The following is a 19,288-nucleotide window of genomic DNA, read 5'->3' on the forward strand; positions in this document are numbered from 1 at the left end:
TTAATCAAGCACTAATCCAGATGTTGATATGATGGTATTTGTGGTTTTTTTTTTTAAAGATTTATTTTATTTTATTTACGCATACAAGAGCTGCTGTGTAGGCCAGAGGTGTGGAGGGTGAGAGGATTCCCCAGAGACAGAGTGGGGAACAGAACAGGCAGACTGGCTGAAATATACTGCTGAGGGGAGCAGCGGGCAAGACAGAAGAGGTCTGCTGCACCATGTGGGTCAGCTCCCTGGCAGGTATCAAACTCATGCTGCAGTGGCCGCAGATAGCTTGATAGCACTGAGACTTAACCCCTTGCGCCAGGGCCCCTGATGGTATTTTCAAAATGTGCTTAGTGGCTACAGTTGATTGATTTCAAGTGCATTACCTAAATAATGTGGGTGGGCCTCGTTCCATCAGTTGAGGGTGCTAGCAGTAGAAATTGAGGTTTCCTAGAGGAGAAAGCTATTCTACTGAAGACCCCAGCATCAACTTCTGCCTGTGTTTTCACTCTGTAGGTCTGCCCTACAAATTTCATACTTTCCCACATTTCCTTGAAATAAATTTCTTTATATAAAGATATATAAATAAATACCCACATGTAAATCTGTATCTATACCATCTATATTTATAGCAATGTACCATTAATTCTGTTTCTCTGGAGAAACATTGCATACAGGCATTTAGAAATGTTAAGATGAATTATATTGTTCACTATACAGGTAACCTCTGGGAGGATGGCCACTTGTGTTTACTTCCCAAGTATGGAGCCTTGTGCTGTGTACATAGTAGGAGCTTGATAAATGTTCATTAAAGAAGCCCCATAATACTTTTCTCAACTCTGCCACTGTACTTTCAGTTCAAGTACAAACATTCTCATCGACTAATCAGTCCTGCACTGGAGTCTAGTTGCTCTCAGGACTTCCTATAATACTGTCAAGTATTAAACCTTCCACAGAGCCAACTACCTACTTAGCCATGCTCACTTTCTGTCTTTAGAAGCAATGGAACAAACCACATCTTCCCAAAGGCTACAGAGGGCCCATGCATATAACTTTCTCTTGCCTTTTTAGTGCTTGCACGTGGGATTCTTTATGTTGATGTTAGTTGTGCTTTTCCTTTCTTGGTATTTTAATAAGATGTTCTCCCTTTCTCATTATAGTAGACACTCAAGGAGAATTCTAGATTTTGATGTGGTAGAACATTTATGATCTTTGGAAGGAGCCAGAACTAGTTTGAGACCTGGTTTTCATACAAGCTCTGAGAAGTCATGAAATCATATAACTTTTATGAGTCTTCTTTATTAGTAAAGTGAATATTTATTAACTTTATTAGTAAAATGAATATTTATTAGCAAAATGACTCATAGGAACATGTAAGGGATAAATAAAACAAACAGTTGTCAATTAAAAAAATTAGCAACAAAACATTCATGCTTCCTCAATGAAATTCTCTGTGGAGCTGCAAAAATAGAAGCAGATAAGCTAGAACTGTACTAGTTGACTCTATGGAACCCTTCCTACTTGGGCCCTAGAGCTCCTGCCCTCTACTCTATTCAAGAACCTACCTTCAGCAATCTGTCCCTGTGTATCAACATTTGATACTGCTTGCTGGTCATTACTGTCAATCTGAAGCATGATAGAACAGTCACCATCTTTTTTTTTTAATTAAAATTTTTTAAAAAAGATTTATTTATTTATTTGTTTGTTTATTTGTTTTTACATACAATCACTGGGTACAGTCAGAAGCGCGGGAGGGTGAGAGAATTCACCAGAGCCAGAGCGGGGAGCAGAGCAGGCAGAAGGACAGAAGTACACTGCTGAGGGGAGCAGCGAGCGACAGGAGAGGTCTGCGCACCATGTGGGACCCTCCTCCGGTGGACTGGGAGCAGCTGGGGATCGAACCGGCGCCACAGAGGCTGCGGGCAGCTTCGCAACACAGCGCTCAACCACTGCGCCACTGGGGAGGCCAACAGTCACCATCTTTAAACCAACCAACCATCCAACCTAAACCATTTTCCTTCACCACCCTGCAGTTATTACCGTATTCCTGTCCTCTTCTTTGAAGCAAAATCACTGGCAGAGGTGTCTATATATTCTGTCTCCCTAATCTTTCCTCCTGTTTTTTTCTCGAATACACTCCAGTTGGGTCTTTGTTGTCACTACTCCACTACAACTCACAAAGAATTTCCCATTACCTTAATTTACAGCTGAGTCTTTGTCACTATATTGCTTGGCTTATCAGCAACATTGGCCATAGTTAATCATATCTAGACCTTGAAGTGCCTTCTTCACTATTCTCTGGGGTACCACTTCCTCTCAGTTCTTCCCACCTCACTGGCAGTTCCTTTTCAATCTTTGCTGTATGGTTCCTCCTCATCCTTCTGACCTCTAAGTTGTCGAGTGCTGCAGGACTCAGTTCTCTATTCGTGCACACTTAGGGGAGGGAAAGAAGGCCTCATCCAATCCCATGGTTCTAAATACCATCTGAACACTGATAACTCCCCAATTTATATATTTAGGTGCTCTCTCCTCAAAGGCAGACTCTTATAGCTGACAGCCTCCTTGACATCTATGCTTGGATGTCCCACAGACATTCAAAATTCACCATGTCCAAAATTCATTTTCTCCTGAAACCTTTTATTCTGAAGTTTTCCCCATTTTAACAAATGACAAATACATTCTACATTTCTAAAAAATTGGAATCATCTTCGCTACATTATCTGCTATTAGACTCTATATCCAATCCAACATCAAGTGCTATGGTCTCGACTTTCAAAATATATGGAGAATCTGACCACTTCTCACTACTTGTACTGCCACACCTAGTCCAATTCACCATTCTTCCTCATATGGATTATTTTAACAGCCTCCTATCTCCCTACTTTCCCTCCACTCAACAATAGTGTATTCTCAGTGCAATATCCAGAGTGATCCTTTCAAAACATTAGTAATATCACATCTCTCCTTTTGATATGAAAATCTTTTGATATGGGCCTCCCCGGTGGCACAGCGGTTGAGCGGTGGGTTGCGAAGCTGCCCGTGGCCTCTGCGGCGCCGGTTCGATCCCCGACTGCTCCCCGGCCACCGGAGGAGGGTCCCACATGGCGCGCAGACCTCTCCTGCAGCCTGCTGCTCCCCTCAGCAGTGTAGTTTGGTCTTTCTGCCTGCTCTGCTCCCTGCTCTGGCTCTGGTGAATTCTCTCACCCTCCTGCGCTTCTGACTATACCCAGTGATATATAAACAAAACAAACAAACAAATAAATAAATAAAACATGCCTCTATAAAAAAAAAAAGAAAATCTTTTGATAGCTTCCCATGTCACTCTAGATACAAGGTAAAATACTTTTAAAGGGTCCAAGGTTCTACACAATCTTTCTCCAGAAGATTTAGGAAGAATCTTAGTTTCTCCCACGTTCTTTACCCCTTGGTATGATCCTCCAGTTTCAGTCACAACCTCCTTGCTGTTCCTCAAGCACAGTGACATATAAGCCCACTTCAGGGGCTTTGTAGATGCTGCTCCATAACCTGGAACATTTTTTCCCCTGGATATTCATTCACATGAATCCACCCAGGTATCCACATGGATCACTTCTCTCTTCAGAAAAGAGACTTTCTCAGAGAACTGACTCTCACCGCCCTCTACAAAAGCAAATGCTCTTCCTCATCTCTTTATAGTCTCCTTACCCTGTTTGATATTTTTCATAACACTCATGTATTATATCTTTGTTTCCTTATTTACTTGCTGTCTAGTCCCACAAAAAATGGAAGTGCTATGGCAACAGGAATGTTGTTTCCTGTCCACAATTGTATTCACTAGCAGTAATTACATGCCTGGGATATAGCAGATTCTCAAATTTTTTCTTGAGTAAGTGAATGAATGAAGAGAACTTGACAGGCTAGAAACCCTATTCACTGTAACCTCCATTCCTGGTTCTCCAGAGGTGGGATCATCTCCAGAGAGCTATTCTGTCCCTCCTGCTCAGGTCTTTGCTACTTCATGGTGTATATCTCTGGCTGTTTCCACATTCTTTTAAATAAGATAATGACTTTGGCAGCACATCTGACTTTCTTCACCCTCCACGATGCAGTTTGTCTGGATTTAGGAATATTGACACTGAAAATAACTTAGTTGTCTATTTTTGTGTCCCCTCCCTTTCCCCCTCCTTGGGCTTCAATTCTATGGTAGTCAGGTTGATTACACTCACTGGGTCTCCTTCATGGGAGAGCTGGAAGTCTGGGACCTGGATATAGTGAATTTAAAACTCAGATCTGTCAGTTTCCTCATCTGTGAATTATGCTGAACTCATAACCTCATGTGGCTAACATAAGAATTAATGTCTATTAAGTGTTTAGTATAGAGCCTGGCACAACACACTCACCACATGCTGAAGTTTCCTTGACCTTCTGGTTTGTGTCAACCTTATACCTTTGATTTCAAGCTTCTTCTTGCCACAACTGAGGTTTTGGCCAAATTCTTCTTGTGTAGCCTGCCCATGTTAGACTTGCTGAGAGAGGTAAATGACTTTTCCAAAGCAACTGTATATACGAGGTGTGAAATTGCAATGAGAGATGTGGGCAAAGAGTTCAAGTAAGTTCAAATGGTAAAAATAACTTAAAAGATTCAAGAGAGTATAATATAGACTTTGGATCACTTGTTATAGTGATCAGGATGAATTAGCTGTGTGGATGATATAAGTGTACTTGATTAGAAAAAGGTGACTAATGAAGAAACTCTCTGGAAACAATCAAATTATCACCTGTGGAACAGTTTATAGCCTGTGCTCATGATGAATGCAAAAATATTTCCTATAAACTCAATTTTAAAACTTAACATGGGTGATAATGAGGGGCAGAATAGAACATTCAAACAGGATAGCTGAGTTTAATGAAAGGATTATTTACACAAGTCTGAGAACAATTAAGGAAAACCAACCAGAGGTGTTGAAACAACCAGGGGCAAGCCAAAGCTGGGAAGGGAATTGTAATCATCCAGGTCTAAAGATGCAAAGGGAGGAAACTCTTCTTACTCCTGGTGAGAGCAGCGAGCTTTAGGAGAAGGTTGCCTGAGATGCAGATATCTCAAGGGAACCCAATGGAGAGACACTCAAAACACCACCGACCTTCCATCTACAACTGTGCCTCCTTTGATAGTTCCCAAGTAGATACCAGGGAGCAAATGAGGCAGGCCACACACTTCCAGCTCAGAACTGGGTGCAGAGGGCTGAAGGAAGGATCTGAAGGAGCCAATGGGCAAGATGCACTTTGGAGTGATGCTTTGGAAGGAACAACTTTTGAAGAAGTGTAGTTATGAGGGCTTCTCCATATGCTTTTCTGTAATGTCTAAAATAGCTAATGACATGTATGTATTACTTAAAGTAAGTAAAAAGGGCCTCCCCGGTGGTGCAGCGGTTGAGCGCTGGGTTGCGAAATGCCCGCAGCCTCTGCGTTGCCAGTTCGATCCCCGGCTGCTCCCCAGCCACCAGAGGAGGGTCCCACATGGCGCGCAGACCTCTCCTGCCGCGCAGACCTCTCCTGCCGCCCGCTGCTCCCCTCAGCAGTGTACTTCGGTCCTTCTGCCTGTTCTGCTCCCCGCTCTGGCTCTGGTGAATTCTCTCACCCTCCCGCGCTTCTGACTGTACCCAGTGCGTGTATAAACAAAACAAACAAACAAATAAATAAATAAAACATGCCTCTATTAAAAAAAAATAAAGTAAGTAAAAATTAAATTGAGTATTTTAATGTCAAGAGCATTTGTTTTTTGGTGGTGATGATAAGATTATAGATTTTCCTCTTTGTTTGATTTTCTGTGTTAAAACGACTTTATACTATTCTTTAAAATTGAATATGGGACTGAACGATAGCATATGTAGGTAGTTAGGGACAGCCTAACCCATTGTATGGTGATAGGAATCAAAATAGTGATTAATTCAGGAAGAGGGTGGGTGTGACTGGGAACTGAAGAGTATTGGCTGAGAAGGGGTGCAATGGAACCTACCTGAGACATGTGTATCTTGAACTGTGTGGTAATTACACAGGCAAGTCTACAGGCAAAAATTCATTGAGCTGTACACTTAAGATTTATGTTTTTTATTGTATGTAAATTATACTTCAATAAAAGAAAAAAACAGTATGGTTAATCTTTGCAAGTGCAATATTTGTATGCAATATTTTTACATGTTTATACAATCTATAGGTGCATTTATGGGCCAGATCTACATGTCTTATCTGCTTCCTCTGCACTTGTAACCAGCACTCAGTTTTTCAAGGGGCAAAGATAGGGGAGGGGTGTAGACTAGTCTCAGAGAAAGCTACAGACAATTACTCTCAGTTGAAAATAAACATAATAAAACTATAGAAGTCTAATTTTTGCAACTTGAGAGGGTTTTTCTGCAGCTATTCACTTCTAATCACTCTCACCTAATAAATGAATAGAATAGCTAATGTGATTAGACTAATTCACTATTCATCAAGAATATTAAATGAATAGAATATTTTGCATTTCGCCAGTCACACATCTTGAGTATTTACCTGATATTACAATCAGACATGTGTTAGATTTTTCTCTCTGCTTCTGGGCCATAGCTCATGGATAATTATAGTATTTAATTAGTCCCACACAGCACTTGGCTCTCCGGTGTGGATGGAAATTACAGGATGTAGAAAGAACAAATCAAAGGCTGAAAAAGAAAGTAGCCCTTCACTATATTTTCCTGGAAGCATTAGTAGGACCATGGGCAGCCCAGGGTGAGTTGTTCTATTTCACTTGAATAGAAAAGAAGTTGCTTTTCATAAAGATTTCATAAAAGATTAAAAATATACAACTAGTGAACATGAAATGGAAAACAGAGTTTAATCTACTTTTAAAGAGGATTTTTTCCCCCCGTCCATTCTTTTTTATTTAAAGATTTATTTATTTATGCATACAAGAACCGGGGTATAAGCCAGATGCTGGGGGTGAGAGGATTCACCAGAAAAAGTGGGGAGCAGAACAGGCAGATCCACTGATACACTGCTGAGGGGAGCAGCGGGTGAGTCAGGAGAGGTCTGCTGCACCATGTGTGTCACCTCCCTGGCTGGGGATCAAACTCATGCTGCAGTGGCTACGTACAGCTTCATAGTGCTGTGTCTTAATCCCTTGTGCCACCAGGGAGGCCCTCCCCTTGTCCATTCTTGACTGACCCTAATATCTGACAAAACCTGTAGAATCCTGTTGTTTGGGAGCTCCCTCTAAGCAAGCTGTGAAGCCAAATCTAGTCTCAGGCCACTGAGCTGACTGCCAGCGATGGAGGTGAATATTGCTTAATCCTGAAGGCCTGAAAGTCCAAGAAAGCAGTCTGCTAGCTAAGTGCCTAATTTCCCAATTCAATGCAATAATTTGAATTAATTTAATACCACCCACAAAACATATAACAAGCATCTTCTCTGGGTAAGTCATGGTGCTAAGTGCTATGGAGGACAGATAAATAATACAATGCTGTTCCCTCTAAGTTTGGGAAATGTGGGAGGTGGGTGGGTGAGAAAGTTCTTAGTGATGGCCATTTAAGATAGGGCGCTGTGGGAGGCTTTAGGTAGAAATGTCATACATGATATGGGGGAGTCACAAAATGTTCAGTGATAAAGATAGTGTTTAAGATGGATCTAGAATGATGGATTGCATTTTGGGAAGCTGAGGTGAAGGCAGGTCAGCCAAGAGCCATAGGAACTAAGACATGGGGATGGGACTCTAGCTTGGCTTGTGGAAAAAGGCAAAAAACACAAAATATCCTCTGGTTTCCGTGATGGCTGACTATATTTGACCCCGTAACCCTTGTGATGAAAACAACAACAACAACACAGCTCATTTGACTATCTTTCTTCCATGAAGACCCTCTTTGTCCTCACTACAATGTTATATGGTTGGAACTTGCTTTTTCGCTAAAGAGAATTTTAAGGTTATTCTAACACTTCTGCTCTCAACCATGGTATTTTCCACTAAAAAATGCTATATTGAGAAAATTTGTGTTCTCTAATTGTACAATTTTCACTCTCTCAGTAAATGGTCATTGAATATACTCCTGATACTACTCAAGGCTTTGGGGACACAACAGTGAATTGACCAAGCCCCTTCAGTCATGGGGCCGACCTTTTTTTTTTTTTAAAGATTTGTTTATTAATTTATACAAGCACTGGGTACAGTAAGAAGCATGGGAGGGTAAGAGAATTCACCAGAGCCAGAGCGGGGAACAGAGCAGGCAGGCTGATGAAATACACAGCTGAGGGGAGCAGCAGGCACAGCAGGAGAGGTCTGTTGAGCCATGTGGGACCCTCACTGGCAGCTGGGGATTGAACTGGCACTGCAGAGACTGCGGGCAGCTTCGCAGCCCAGGGCTCAACTGCTGCACCACCAGTGGAGGCCCGGGGCTGACATTCTAATATGGTCATGGGAAATAAATGCATACAATGCATGACTTCATATATCAGGAGGTGACGGTGCCATTATGAGAGTCCCAAAGGTGGTGTATTTGTACATAAGGCTGTCAGGAAAACTCACTCTGAGGACAGAACAATAGAGTGAAAGGGTGAGGCTAGTGGATATGGAAGATGAGCAGCAGGAAAAGCAAGTGCAAAGGTCTTGTGGAAAGAACATGTTTGGCTATCTGAGGGGCACTGTGGAGAGCACAGCGAAGTAGAGTGAGGGATAAGAGTGTGACAAAAGCTGAGGGGCAGGGGCCAGACCATGAAGGGAAGACTTAGACATTTCTCTGGATGAGCTGGGAAGCCACTGGGGCACTTTCCGCAGGAGAGTGGCATAATATGCTTAATGTCATAAGGTAATCAGTGGAGCTTTGTGTGGAGATAAAGAAGGTATGACATTTACTGCAAAAACCTAGACAAGGTAGCTTGTTAGTGGTGGGCGAAAGCAACTGGCAGTTTCTGCACATATTTTGAAGGCAGAGCCAAGGGATTTTGCTGATGGATTGAGTCTGTGGTATGTAAGAGAAAGAGGAGTTAAAGATGATTACAAGGTTTTGACCTGAAAAATTGGTGCAATGGAGGCATCGCCCCTCACTGAGATGGGAAGGACTTGGAGAGGAACAATTTGGGAAGGGTCAGAAGGAAGTTTATTTTTAGAAATGTTTGATATTCCTATTAGATAGCAAGTGGAGATATTCAGGAAGCAACTGAATATGTGAGTCAGAAATACAGGGGAGAGATCTGATCTATGAAGATAAATTTGGGAGCCATCCTATATAAATAGTTCTTCAAAACCTGGGTAAGAGGATATCTCTAGGGAATGTTTTAGTTAGACAGATGAAGTTAGAATCCTGGGGAACCCAAGCATTTAGAAGTTGGGGAATGTGGAAGAACCAACAGAGTGACTTACGAAGGAGTGGGCAGAGTGTCAGAACAGACCCAAGAAGTAGTTAGTGGCTTTTCAGAGGACATATGAAGGATATTTTAAATAGGAGGGAAGAATCATCTTTTAGAAAGAAAAGAAGAAGGTGCAAGGAGTTAAGCACCTCACTGTGAAGCTGTCCGCAGCCTCTGCAGCACAAGTTTGATCCTGGCCAGAGAGCAACCCACATGGCGCAGCAGACCTCTGCTGCCTCACCCACTGCTCCCCTCAGCAGTGTATTTCAGTCCGTCTGCCTGTTCTGTTCCCCACTCTGTCTCTGGTGAATCCTCTCACCCCCCACACCTATGGCCTGTACCCCAGATCTTGTATGTATAAATAAATCAATCTTTAAAAAAAAAAAGAACAAAGAAATTTTCTTCTTCACATTACATGCCACATGAGCAGAGTGTGCTATTGCTAACAGTGCTAGGCATGCCCTGCATAATCCCTGGGGTGGTGAATGTGATGGACTTTATCCTAGTGGTTAGTTTATGCTTGATGACATAGCTGATGATCACACAAATCACACTGGCCATTTAAAACAAAAGATTCTTCCCAGCTGGTTGCAGAAGAGGAAGTCAGAAAGACAGACTCCAGCTACTCTGGAAGAAAGCAAATCCCAAGTTGCAAATGGCCTAGGGGGTCAGAGGGTTGGGGTGGGGACATGTGGCAGGAAACTGTGGGCAGCTTCTGGAAACACAGGGCAGTCTTCATGTGACAACTGGCACAAAAACGGGCATCTCCATCCTACAGCCTGAAGGACACAAATTCTGCCAACACCAGTGATCTTGGAAGAAGACCCATGTCTTCCCATCGGCATTCCTGGTTGGCAACTTGGTTTCAGCTCAGGGAGTCCCTCAGCAGAGAATCATGCCACGCCCTTCTCACACTTCTGATGTACAGAAACTGCCAGAGGATATATTTGTGTTGTTTTAAGAATGCTAATTTTGTGGTAATTTTAAATTCAGCCACAGAAAACTAATACCTCAAGCAAGATTGAGGATTTAAAAGCTTATGATAGAGAGAAAATGAAATAGGGGGGAAGAGGGAGGAAAGGAAAAGAGGTGATAAAGAAATGCACCTATAGGAATATTTTCAGGGAACTATTAATCACAAAGTAAATAACTCTCCTCACCAGAGGAAAGCAAAGTAAGAAGGGAAGCAATGAGTTATTGCTGAATCCGTGAGGGGTTCAGAGTAAATGCCTGGACAGGCTAGAAATCAGGCTGCTCTGTTCACTTGGGGGCTTCTGCTTCCCTCTGTTCAGTTTGGGATTTGGGTCTTTCTCCCCAATAGTCACAGGTCTGGGTTGGTTTTTTAGGGGCCCGATTTCCACTTTAATTCACATATATTGAGTTGCCTCTACAAATCCTTACTTCTTTTTGATATGGCCCTACCTGTGACTTGCTATTGATTTGGAGTTCCAGAAATTCGAGTCTGAAAGGGAAGACCTGTGTTCCATGACACAGTTTCAGTTTTTCTGGGCTAGTTAGAGCAAGTAGAAGAGGTCTCAGGAGTCCAAAGATCAGGGCTCTGACCTGGGTTATATCTCCTCTAGCCATGTGATCCTATGGTACACTTCACATTCTAGGAGTCTCAAGTCTCACCAGTAGTAATTCGAGGAAATTCTGACTTTTTCCTAATAAGGTGCTGATGATAAAGTGAGAAATATGGAGAGTCATATAAAGTATTATTAATATTTCAGCTTTGACTATGAGCTCAGTCGCTTATAGTTTATTTTAATCTCAAAGGTTCTGCATTAAAGTCTGTTAACATCCCAGTCACATAGGACCTACCCTTAAATATCACAATGTTAGGATGTTTCTCCAAGTAATTAGAGACACAGAGAATTGGGGAATGAGATTGGTTACCACCTTAGATAATATTATCATAAAGGTAAAATTCCATTGTAATGAATATTGTTACAGTATTATGCTTCAAAGCTATCTTGAAAAGAGCAATTTCTCTATCTAAAACAGGAGAAAGCTTGCCTAAGATTCTAGCGAATGGCCTTCTTTTGTGTTGAAAGTATCTGAACATGAACTTTCTGCAGGAGACAAAAAAATCCCAAGTCCAGCAATGAAGTAAACACTAGTCCTGAGAGTTTTTCTTCCCCCTTTTCCAATATCACAGTGACTGAAACAATATTTTACTTGATTTCCAAAGTGCCATCAAAATCTATTGGTGAAGGGGAAGAATGTAGAGGAAGATGAGAGTCAAACACCTCCCTCTTGGCAGGTAGAAAGAGCTCCTTTTAGCCTTGCAATTCACTGAGAGAATGGATCCCACTATGTTTTATGCCCAGCTCTTGCAGGTGAGAAAAGTAGCAACCTATCGTGCTAACAAAACCCCATTGTGTGAGTAGAGCCTTACAGACATAAAAGACAAGAAACAGGCAATCTCATTGCTTTTTTTATACTTTTGGAACACAGCACTGTTTAATGGGCTGACACAATTATTTGATTTTCAGGAAAAATAAGAGAAAAGGCAGGAGGGATTTTGATTTCTATGACTATGTTTAGTGATCATGTTGATCCATTTAACCCATATTAACTGAGCACCTACAAGCCTGGGAGTGCAGCAGTACTACAGTAGAAAAAAGTCTCTTGATCTCCTGGAGTATGTGCTCTAGTGGGGCAGACAGATGAGAAACTAACAACTAGACAATATGTCAGATGCTGGTAAGTGCTGTGAAAAAAAATACAGCAGAGTAAGGACATAAGATGACAGCTGGAGGGATAGTTGCTATTTATATAGAATGGCGACTGAAGGTCACATTTGAGTGGAGAATGGAAGGACTGGGGAGCAATCCATGTAACATTCTGGGGGTAAACCATTCCAGACCAAGGGAACAGTCAATGCAGAAGTCCTGAGATGAGAACACATTCAGCCTCCCTCCTTGCACTCATTTATCCATCCATACATTGTCTTTTTCATTTTGTTAAATAAACAACAATTTGATGTCAATTATGCACTTTTAGGGAATATCTTTTTGTTAAATTTGTACCTCACTTTGGTTATGAAATGCATTTTTATGTTACTTTTTATTGAGGTAACACTGGTTTATAACACAATATATGATTTGGAGGTACAGGTTCACAGCTCTTGAGATATAAGTACCACACCACACCCACCACCACAGCACCCAGAAATGCTATTTGTTGACCAGCAAATACATTTATATTTGGCATAGGAGGAAAACAGAGATGAGTCAGACAAGATTCATATCCTTAAAAAGAGTACAGTCCAATCTAAGAGATAGACATCAATAAACCTCACGAGGCTAAATGATATTAGGAAAATGCAAGGACTTTGGGGAAAAAGATCCTTGTCCAGCCATTTTTAATATGCTGATCCATGGACATGCTACCTTTTTTCCTTTGAGCCACAGAGTATGGGGCAAGTGATACGTACTTCATATAATTCTTGTGAGGAATAAATGGCATGGAATACAAATATATAGTATATAGCAACTAACATATTCTAGAATTAAAATAGTCACAGACTAGCCTAGACTCAAAAGAAAGGTAAACAGATGCTACCTTCTAAATATATTAAGCCTCTCTCTATTAGAAATGGGAATTTCTTCTCCATGGACTCACTGGAGATTAACTTTAGCCCAGATGCCCTCTACTTAGCTTTGCTGCTCCCATTTGGGCACTGATACAGTGAAAGGACCACATTTGACTCTGTGGCCTAGGTTGTGACATTTGCTATGACATTTATTTTGCTATAAATTATTTTAAAATTATTCATAGGTTTTACTTTTTAGAATGATGTTAGCAACATTGACAAGTTGGGAGATTTCCTGTGTACTTCTTGTCCTCACTAAGCACAGTCTCCACTATCAGAGTGGTATGTTTGTCCCAATTGATGAATCTACACTGACATATTATCATCATCACCGAGTCTATAGTTCATTTTAGGGTTCACTCTTGGTATTTCACATTTTATGGGCTTGGGCAAATGTATCATGGCATGTAATTATCACTGTAGTATCGTACAGAGTCAATTTATTGCCATAAAAATTCATTGTGTTGTGCACTCTCTACTCTTGTTTCATGCAGTAGATTCCTTTTTAAGAAGGGATTGGTGGGCCTCCCTGGTGGCACAGGGGGTTGAGCGTAGAGCTGTGAAGCTGTCTGTGGCTTTTGCAGTCGTGAGTTCGATCCCCAGTGGCTGGAGAGCAATCCACATGGAGCAGCAGACCTCACATGTCTCACCTGCTGCTCCCCTCAGTAATGTATTTTGGTACATCTGCCTTTTCTGCTCCCCACTCTCTCTGGTGAATCTTTTCACCCCCTGCAACTCTGGCCTGTACCCCACCTCTTAAAAAAAAAAAAAAGAAGGGATTGGCTTGCTCAGTTATGGAGAATGCAGAGAGAAACTTTCAGCTGTCAGATTCTTTGGAGGTAGCTTTAGCTATAAAGATCAAGTCTTCCCTGAGGTGGCTATTGCCAGGGACTGAGCCATCCAAGGGCATAAAAGCCCAGGTACTGTGGTCCAACCACTTCTACCTGATTCAACACTTGCTGAAGAGATCTCCTCTGTGTTGATGGAGGTCGGCATTGCAGTTTAACTTTTCCCTCTGGCAAATATGGCTCTCCCTTCATGTAGAGGTCTTGACCCCCAACGAACATCTTGCACACAAAATCCTCTCAGTATCTGCTTTCAGAGTACCCAGCCTGTAACATACCCAGTGACTATATCATATACATATATATGCATGTGTGTATATATCTCTATATCTCTCTATATACACATAAGTACACATGCATTATATATTTATGCATACAACATGCATATGCTATGTATGTATATACCTGTATAATCACATATATACTCTACATATACACATACTATATATATTCACACCCATGCTGGAGTCAACGAGGTCCTGATGCTCCTGTCCAACCCTGACCACGTAGAGTTGACATTGGTTGTTTCCATCTGTCCTGTACTTGATTTCTCCTTAGTCTATAGGTCGAAGTACCATACCTTTTTTTTTCCAATTAGCAAATGTTTTTATATGCACCAGGCTCCATGCCAGATATGGGGTTGGATCCAAAACTCAGACTGGGCTGATCTGAATCTTTACAGCAATTAATGGGAACTAGGAGAAATAATTCCTTTTCTGAAGAAAAAGTTGGAAAGAAATATGCCAGGAAAAACCCATGGAATGAGCTTAGTGTGTGCTTGTCTTCACAGAGAGGGGGTGGCAGATGCAGAGAGTATAGCAGCAATGAGACAATGGTCCTGGGAGCATGAGACCTCTGGGGACAGCCATCTCTTGCTACACTCCTCCTATTGCTGACTGCAAGCCAATATATGGTTGTTTTGGCCAACTTAGTTGATGACAATATTATACTATATTTGCAACCAAGAGTCTTTTTTTTAAGATTTTATTTATACATACAAGAACTGGGGTACAGGCCAGAGGTGTGGGGGGTGAGAGGATTCACAAGAGACAGAATGAGGAACAGAACAGGCAGATTGACTAAAATACACTACTGAGGGGAGCAGCAGGTGAGTCAGGAGAGGTCTGCTGCGCCATGTGGGTAACTCCCTGGCCGGGGATCAAACTTGCGCTGCAGTGGCTGCGGAATCCTTCATAGATGCAACCAAGAGTCTTGATCAATAGGTCCCTCCAGTTTTACTTTCTATCCTTTGTCTTCCTATCCCTTATAGGACTTTTCTCCTTCAATTATCCTGCAGTTTAGTGTACTTACTCTGTCCTTCTCTACTGGTTGCTTTCCTTTTGTGTAAATCTTACCAGCGGTGGAGAGAAGGCTCCCCATCAATTCCTCAGATGCTTTAGTTATATTTCTACTCTCTTCCTTTGCTACCTGGCTACATTTTTTTTTTTGTACTAGTGGGCCATACACATCCTTACATATTTACATCATTCTCTTAACCTCCTACAGCCTGTCTTCTCTCCTCACCTCTTTACTAAAATAGCGAATTTGAAACCAATCATCTGGAAATGGCAAACAACCTTTTTTTTTCAGTTTCATTATCTTGGGTTTATTTCTGGCATTTGACACTATTAATCACTGACAACCTCCTCTACCCTCTGGCAAAACATGGTCTTAGAGGCCCTACATTCCACTGGCATTCCTAAGGAGTGAGATTCTGGTGGAGTCATGAGGGAGGATACGCAGAGCTAAAGAGAGGAGCATGTTCACCTCTACTTCAGATTCAGAAAGAGTAGCTATACAGATGGCTAGAGAACAGTGGGTGGAAACTGAGGGAACTAGGTTGGTGACTTTGCTCTCGGTAAAGTGAGAGTGAGAGCCATCTGCCAAAAGCATGGAAGATAGGGTGGAAGTGTCAGTCTTGATGAAAGTAGACAAAAGCTGGAAATATTGCAGAGAACAAATTAGCAAGTCCAACAGAAACGGATAGCATGGTTATAAACCAGCAACACGGGCCCAGATAAGGCAGCTAGCTTGGATTCAAGTAGCAAAATTTCATAGCTTTATTCAAAAATCCAAATTTAGGGAAACCAGTTAAGTGGCTCTTGCAAACTGAGAGGCATCATGGACATGACTGATTAAGATCTGGATTGGGTAAAGATGAAGCTGGATGAGGTTTTACCAGGACCAGCAGTAGAGCAGCAAAATGAGAGGATGGAAAGAGAGATGTCCAGCAGAGGAAGCAGAGATCTTAGAGTAGCAAAACTCTAGTTAATGACATGGTCCGTGGTATGACCATCTCCCGTGCTCATGCTCTTAACCTTTCGTGCATCAGAGTCAAACTGGAGGGTATAGGAGAGTATAGCTTGCTGGCCCCACCCCTAAAGATTCTGATTCAACATGTCTAAGGCCAGAAAATGTACACTTCTAGTATGTTTCAGGTGATTCTGATCCTAAGGGTCCAAGAACAATGCTTTGAGAGGCACTGTCTTGTGGTAAGAAAAAGAAGAGATGAGGTTATGGGTATTGAGGAGGTGGGACATTCTGAGAGGCCAAGGTCTTCAATCATCAATACAATCTTAGTGTGCCGGCAAAAGGTGAAAAGTGCTCAATGCATCCATGGTCAGACGGCTACACCAAGGAGTGAGGGAAGAGGGTTGCCAAGGAGAGGCACGCTTGTGCAATGGCAGCAGGACAATGCTCTTCAAGGGAGGTAGAAAGCATGTGTGACCTTCCAGCTGGGACCAGGGAAGAGAAAAACAGTACCTTCAGGAAATGGATTTTCCTGAGGTATTTTAATTAAGGGAAAGACTCTCTCTTCCATCTAAACAGTGAGGTGAAGGGAATGCTGGTGTAAGGGTTTATAGCTATATGGGATTTTGCTCACATTAAACAGGAGTCCACAGGACACACCAAAGAAAAGACAGGTTGAGATGATGGTGTGGAACTTAAGTGGTGGTTGGGGCACTTGTTTGGATGTAAGTCAGGTTAACTGAATGGGAAAGAAGGGGGAAGTAGACAACGTGGGGGTGTGCTGTGCTTGCACTAGAAGTTCAGACATTAGGGCTGAGGTTTGACTGAGTTTAGGGGCCAAGGTGAAGTTGCAGGCCTGTGTGAGTGATCAGGGAAGGAGAATGTTGACATCCCAACTTCATTGCGGGGATTTGAACTGTCCCTCGGTTGTGTTATGTGACTATTTGACTATGTCTGATTTTATTTGGAAAATGTCTTCTTAGCTTCTGTCGATAATCGTGTGGTTGGGCAGAATGCAGGCAAAAGGTATAGTGAGTGGAAGCAGGAGGTCAGAATGAGGGCTATGACTGTCAGGAATTTTTTTTTTAATACCCTAAGATCTTTGTAGTACTGTAGCACAGTAAATATTTACTTGAAAAAACAGATCCACACAACTGGTTCCCTCTGTTGTTGTCATTGTTACGTAGTGTGGTTTGAGTATGATGTACATGGCATTGCATTAAGAATTGTAATAAGAGGATTCTAGACTCGTTTTGGTAGTTTAATAAGGCCGTTCAAGTTTGAAGTAAACACAGCAGTGGTTACTCTGTCATAATGAGAAATAAGATTGAATTGAGAGTCACGATTCTTATTTCCACTCTTCGTGACTTTGGTAGTCTGGTTCTATGATCTCTAAAGAACCTTGTAATTGGAGACAGCATTGTGTGGTGGAGAGAGTATGGCTTTAATATCAGGTAGATCATGATCCTAGTCCTAGCTTAACCCTTTAGACCTTGGAAAATTTACCCAATCCATCTGGTCCTCAGGGCGTACAACTTTAAGTAGGAAAAGAAAACAAAATTGATCTCTTTGGGTGGTTGCAAATCTTACGTGAGGCATATGTAAAGTTCTGTAGCACATTCTTGGCACAGACTAAGTGCTCAATAATAAGACAATTTCTTTTTCTTTCCTGCCCCAGGTTCCACTTTGACCTTTATCATTCTGCACACTTTTAGGGATCACAGATTGATTTTGTTGTGGACAGTGCTGAGTAGATGAGCAAAATATCTCTTAAACAATCCACCTTCCAACACACTACTTCTCAGTGCTGTGGGAGTAACATCCTTACTTGGCAGGCAAGCTTTCCTCCATGTTCTTAGCTTCTTTTTCATGCATTACGTGCTTGTAAAGCAGGGCTTGGATGTTCTAGAAAGGGAAAGCTTCTCAGAAAGAACACGGATTACATTTCCCTGTATATGTACTCTCGAGCTTGAAATTAAAAGGAAAAAGACTCTTGCCAAGTCTGCATCGTGCTTGGACACTCGTTCTGAACCTGAGAGTTCTTGGCACTTCTTATAGCACGCACCTTCCTTAATCTGTCCCTGGACATGGTGTACATTGGAAATTTTGAGTTTATTTTTCCCAATGCTTCATATTTGTGTCTTTCCCTGATGGTGACAATTAGTAAAAAAGTGACCTATATTTCCTGTGTAGCCCACTCTGTGGCAAACACTAACTGGCAATAACTTTTCTGACACTGTGAATACTTTAAAACGTTGTTTCAAAACAGTTTGAAAGAAACGCTATTTCTAACAAACTGAGTCTCCCAGGAAAAACAGGCACAAAAGTTACAAGAGCGAACTAAGTGGGCACAGGCACTGCAATGCTTTCTACAGATTTCTTTTCTATTTTGGTCTTTTTTGAGGGGAAGAATTACTCCTGGCAAAGAAAAATCTAGGGTACACAAGGGTTTCTGCACTATGCATTGCTGTGATAAAATTTAGAAAATCCAGAAAAAAATCTTCTATGCACTTCAGTTGAAAATAAGAACAGAGTGAGCTGACATCCCCTTTCACTTAATATGTAAATGCCAGCGCTGTCAGCACATGATTTACTTAGGCCTGTCTTATTTTGTTTCTGTCATAGAATGTTTCTCTTTCTATTCCTTGCCTTAGACACTGCAAGTCAGGAAAATAATTTATAGAGTATATGCATGAGAGAGCCACTGAGATGCTGCTCTTCCTCAGAGAGGTATAGGTATGTATTTTCCAGAGATAGGGCCCTGATTCTGGAAATTACTCTTAGGTTTTGAGGAAAGAAGACCGTTGCTGGAGGAGAGTGTGTTGTGCAAAAATAGGAACAAAGTGGGTTTTACAGTTTTAAGGGGGAGTATTGTCCCAACACTTTCACCAAATGCTCTTTTTCCAGAGTTCCTTTACGCAATGGGGAGGGATTTTGTCTTGTTTTGCGGGCAATACCCAATGTGATCACACCCAGTGTGATGCTCTTATTTAAAGAGAGACATTTACAGGAACAAAGACAACACCCACTACTATGTAGGAGCAGGGGCTGAACGAGTGTGGGGCATTAGGAGACCCCAAGCAAAACAGGAACGAGGATGGGATGAGCGGCATCATCCTGGACTGTCTGCATCCTTGATGTCGCCCCTTGTCCTTGCTATTTTGCTTTCTGGCTCTATTGAGGGGCTGCTGCTCAGTGAAGCTAGCCTCTGCATGGTGAGTCTCTTTCTGCGGGCTCTCTCCCCAGACAGGTTGGC

Source organism: Talpa europaea (genome assembly GCF_964194135.1).
Source record: "Talpa europaea genome assembly, chromosome: 12".
NCBI lineage: Eukaryota > Metazoa > Chordata > Mammalia > Eulipotyphla > Talpidae > Talpa > Talpa europaea.